Genomic DNA, 6,000 nt, shown 5'->3' with positions numbered 1-6,000 from the left:
GGATCATCTCTATCAAACTTGTGGTGGAGGGAGGTGCTTTCCATGTGATTAGCGCCTATGCACCGCAAGTGGGTTCGGACGAACAACACAAGATAAGGTTTTGGGAGGATCTAGAGAGTTTGGTTCAAGGCATACCTTTGGGAGATAAGATTTTCTTAGGAGGAGATTTAAATGGCCATGTTGGGAGAGAAGTGACTGGATATGGGAGTATTCACGGAGGCCATGGTTTCGGGGTGATCAATGCCGAGGGTAAAACTATTTTGGACTTTTCCTCAACTTTTGATCTTCTCATCGCAAATACATGTTTTAAAAAGAGAGACGAACATCTTATAACCTATAAGAGTGGCATGACAAGCTCTCAAATCGACTTCTTCTTGTTGAGGAGTGTCGACCGGAAATTTTGCATTAACTGTAAAATTATCCCGGGAGAGAGTTTGGCAACACAACATAGGGTGCTCGTCATGGATTTTCGCGTTGAGCAAAAGTTGAGGAAAAGACATCATACGAAGAACCCAAGGACGAGGTGGTGGCGGATGAAAGGTGAGGAACAAAGAAGCTTCCTAAGACGGGTAGGAGAAGAGGCAAAGTGGGATGGGAATGGAAGCACGGAAGAGATGTGGAGGGAGATGACAGAAGTTATTAGAAGAACAGCAAAAGAAATTTTTGGTGAATCTAAAGGAATAGGACCAAGAGACAAGGAGTCTTGGTGGTGGAATGCGAGTATACAAGAAAAGATAAAGATAAAAAGGGAATGCTTTAAAGAGTGGTCTTTATGCCGCAATGCAGATAACTGGGAAAAATATAAGGCGGCTAAAAAAGAGACAAAAGTGGCTGTAAGTGAAGTAAGGACAAGAGCATATGAGGGTTTCTACCAGTCTTTGGGCACGAAAGAAGGAGAAAAATGTATATATAGAATCGCAAAGAGTCGGGAAAGAAGAACGAGAGATTTGGATCAGGTTAAGTGCATAAAGGATAAGGATGGAGAGGTGTTGGCTCAAGAGGAGAAGACTAATGAAAGGTGGAAGAGTTACTTCTACGAGTTATTTAATGAGGGACAGAAGACTCTTCCGAGCCTTGGTCGATTATACACAAGGGAAGAAGATCAAAACTTTGACTACTATCGAAGGATTCGAGACTTCGAGGTAAAAGAGGCTCTAAAGCAGATGAAAAATGGCAGGGCAGTAGGACCTGATAATATTCCGATTGAGGTTTGGAAGGGTTTTGGAGGAAAAGGCATCAACTGGTTAACCAAGCTTTTTAATGAGATTTTAAGGTCAAAGAAGATGCCTGATGAGTGGAGAAAGAGCACCTTGGTACCTATCTACAAGAATAAGGGGGATATACAAAGTTGCGGAAACTATAGAGGGATTAAGCTTATGAGTCATACTATGAAGTTATGGGAAAGGGTGATAGAACGGAGGTTGAGAAAAGAGACACAAGTAACAGAGAACCAATTTGTATTTATGCCAGGCAGATCTACCACTGAAGCGATATACCTATTAAGAAGGATGATGGAGAGGTATCGTAGTAATAAAAGGGATCTGCACATGGTGTTTATTGATTTGGAAAAAGCGTATGATAGGGTACCAAGGGAGGTCTTATGGAAGGTTTTAGAAAAGAGGAGAGTAATGATCGCATATATTCGGGCAATTAAAGACATGTATGATGGGGCCACAACTAGTGTGAAGACTCAATGTGGTGTGACAGAGGAATTCCCTATTGGTATAGGATTACACCAGGGATCATCCTTAAGTCCATACATTTTTCACATTAGTCTTGGAAGTACTCACAGAGCACATCCAAGAGCCTGTGCCATGGTGCATACTTTTTGCCGATGATATCGTCCTTATGGGAGAGTCAATGGAAGACTTAAATACGAAGTTGGAGTTATGGAGAGAAGCTCTAGAAGTGTATGGTCTGCGCATAAGCCGTAACAAGACGGAATATGTGGAATGTAAGTTCAGTCTGAGAAGAGAAAACTCCAATATAGAGGTGAAGATTGGAGAAAACATCCTACGAAAAGTTAAAAGTTTTAAGTATCTTGGGTGCATCATACAGGATAATGGTGAGATTGAACAGGATGTAAATCATAGGATCCAAGCAGGTTGGTCAAAATGGCGGAGTGCATCTGGGTTTTATATGCGACAAAAAAGTGTCTTTAAAACTTAAAGGTAAATTCTATCGCACCGCTATAAGACCGGCTATGCTGTATGGTACGGAGTGTTGGGCGGCTAAAGGGGAGCACGAACATAAGCTGAGTGTGGCAGAGATGAAGATGTTGAGATGGATGAGTGGTCATACGCGATTGGATAAAATAAGGAATGAAGATATAAGGGAGAGAGTTGGAGTAGCACCCATTGTGGAAAAGATGGTTGAATCGCGTCTCAGGTGGTTTGGACATGTGGGAAGAAGACCGATAGAACATCCAGTCAGGAGGGTGGATGAGATGGAAGATGGACAAAGAGCGAAAGGCAGAGGAAGACCTAAGAAGACCATCCGTGAGGTGGTCAAACGAGATCTACATGTAAACGGTCTCTCTGTAGACATGATACATGACAGAGTACAATGGCGTCGTTTGATTCATGTAACCGACCCCACTTAGTGGGACAAGGCTTTGTTGTTGTTGTTATTCTGTTTGGTGTAAAATGGGAGACAAAAATTGAAATAAGAATAAAATTCTAATTTAATTTGCACAAAAGGTAAAATTAGAATTAATTAGTTGAAATGAGGGTATTTTAAGTATAAAATATTATTAAAATTTCAGTCTCTATCTCTAAAAATTTTAGTCTCCCGTGTTCCCACTTTTAGAAGGTACTGAAATACTGAAATTGTAGAGACAGAGATAAAAATTTTAGTACCAATTTTTGAACTAACAAACATGATACTAAATTTTAATCTCTTAATTTCTATCTCAATATTTTAAAACAAACACTACCTTAATGAAATAGATATATAATAATTCAGCACATGTGAGATGTCTACGATATTGCAAATGAGCATGTGTGCAAAATAAAAGGAATCAAATAATATGCTTTTTTTTTTGGGAGAGAATCAAATAATATGCTAGGAATTATAAAAGAACAAGAAAGTAATTGTCTAATTGACCTGTATATCAAACAATAGTCATTGGCATTCAGCGACCTTATCCCTCAAGTTATTATTATTTGGGTGGGTTTTAATCATCGTATTTTAAGCAATCTTTATCATTTTTTTTTAAAGAAGATACAATATAAGCTTCTTAGTTTTTTTTTTAATATTCATCATGGATTCTAAAATACTAGTACATTTAACACTTTTTTTTTCTTCTAATTTTATAATTTAGTATTAATTCAAAGGAGATCGAATTTACCAACTTCTAATTAATAGAGTCACAAGAATAGATTTTGTGTGTTCTTTATTGTCAAGTTTAGTTGGGAGAAGGGTGTTGGGAAAGAGACAAAAAACGAAAAGGGAGAGGATTTCAAGGGTTTTTGTTTGTTTGGATATGAATGGAAATGGAGGTGAAGAAAAGGAGAAAGTGAGAAAGAGAAATAGTAATGGAGGAACCGGTGAAGTGGAACACTGCAAAACGCACATGGCCGCATTGGAAGCTCCGCACTCATTAAGGATTCACACTCACTCCCAATACCACGTGTTTTATTCCTTCTAATCTTTCTACCCACGTGCCACCCCAACCCCCGCTGTTAATTAAAACGCACCAAAACACATTAATAATTAGGGTAACACATTAATAATCTTTCAAAGGATTAGTATTATTGTTTATTCTAAATTGGTTTTTGTTACTGATTTGTCACCTTATAATAATTTTTATTGTCATAATTTAATCTTAAATATTATTATTTTTTGTTTGTAATTGACATTTTTATTATTAATTTAATAATTATTATTTTTATTTTAATAATGAAATGGTCATAAGTCATAACATGAATACATTCATCAATTCTATATCTATAAAAAAAAATTTATATTTAATTTAAAAAATAAACACATAATAAATTCTATTTCATATCATATATTTTATATTTATAGAATTATTATAAAAACATACGTGATAAATTTTATTTCACATTGAACATTTTGTAATAATAAAATTCTTATACCTTTTAAACACTTATTAATTTAAATGTTAGAGTATTTTTTACAGGTATCTACCTCCTATTTATTCTCTTATTGTCGACGTATATCTCATCTTAATAAAGAACTTATAAGTATTTATTGACAGACAAATTATACACCAATCAATTTCAATAAGAACAATTATAACTATATTCATCCAAATTGTTCGGAATCAGAATGATTTAGTATAGAACCATCGTAAATTATTTTAAGGACAATTTAATATGATTACGCAAATATACATAATTCGATCCAAAGTAAACTGATTTATTACAAGAAAAGACACTACATAAAATTATTTGAATTAGGATGCTTTACCAAAAACAAGAGAAATGGATAAATTAATTTCACTCAAATCGATTTAGTAGGAAGGTGTTTTCTATATAAACCAATTTCACCTAAATCGCCTTATTGTGAGAAAAGTCTATAATTTAGATAATGATTTATTTCACACGTCTTTTGCTTTTTTAAAAAGAATCCCCCAATTTCTGTACGAATAAAGTGTTCGTAATGGATAATAGAAATTAAAAAAATTAACTATATCAATAAAGAGATTTAAAAAAAAATTAGCGTATACAATTTTTATTGATTTCATGCTAGAGTAAAAATAAATTTTTAATTTATTAATTTTAAAATGATTGTAATAATATTAATGTAGTTATAGATAAAGTTATAATAAGATTTTATGACATATGTTGTATAACATTATTGATATTAATAAAGTTATAGATAAGATTACAAACGATTATCATAATTTGATTCAATTACATATAGCATACTAAATGTAAAAATGTTATTTTGTGATATAGTCAATTCATCGTATTAATTATAAGACTATCAAGAGATCATAGAATATATTTTTTTACGATCGCATTATTTTCTATTTGGAGACTATTAGACTATACCACTTAATTAGGCTCAATTACAATTGATTTAAATTTGATTAGCCTCTGATTAGTGTATTTATTTGTCACTGTGACACATAGCAATCTAAAACTCACACATTCTATATGTCATTCGATGAGTGTATTATTATTTTACAGGATGTTACTTACTAGTTCATACTTCCGATTTATGGCAATTATATCAGTGGATGTTTCATAATTTTGAGTTGTACATTTTTAGTAGTAGACCATCATAAATTTAATTTTAAGAGTTTTTTGGGTGATTTTTTTTTGTGTGGAATGCATCAACAAGTTCACTATTGTCTATGCGTTATTTTAAGATAGCTTTATAGTGCTCTCTCTTGATGCGAGTGAGAATAATGTTAAGATGTATACTCAAATGAGGAATATTTTGTAATTTATTTTGGGTGTAAAACGAAAACATCATCATTTCATTGTATTTACTAATTCAGCGTCAAAAAAAAAAAAAAAAAAAAGTCTAAGGACCACAATACTGACAATAGTGACCAAAAACTCAATCTTAAAATTTACTATAGTACAATTAGAATTTGAGAGACTAAATTAGTAAAAGCCTTAAATCGAAAAAATACTATAAAGTAATGTTCTCGGATAATATTTTTGACTACCTTTAAAATCATTCACATCTTCAAAGTTTCTCTAAGTCATTTTTCGATTTGCTCCTCATTCTGTTCAAATACCAAAATTAATCGTAAGCAGAAAATTTGTTTTTTTTTTTGGTGACTAAGCAGAAAATTTGTTTAGCCATTTAAAAAAATTATTGATCTATCTTAACTCAACTTATTTACAAGCATTTATAGTTTTTAAGTAATAACATATATCTTTAAAAAATATATTAATTAGATCCTTAAATAAAAGTCAGTAACATAAAAAAAATATAGAATCAACATTTGGGTCGTCTTAAGACTCACACAATTCAATCAAATTTTATCTAGATCTATTATCTTATAAATTTCCTTTT

This window comes from Arachis stenosperma, chromosome 5, assembly GCF_014773155.1.
Source record: "Arachis stenosperma cultivar V10309 chromosome 5, arast.V10309.gnm1.PFL2, whole genome shotgun sequence".
NCBI lineage: Eukaryota > Viridiplantae > Streptophyta > Magnoliopsida > Fabales > Fabaceae > Arachis > Arachis stenosperma.
This window is presented reverse-complemented; position numbering follows the sequence as displayed.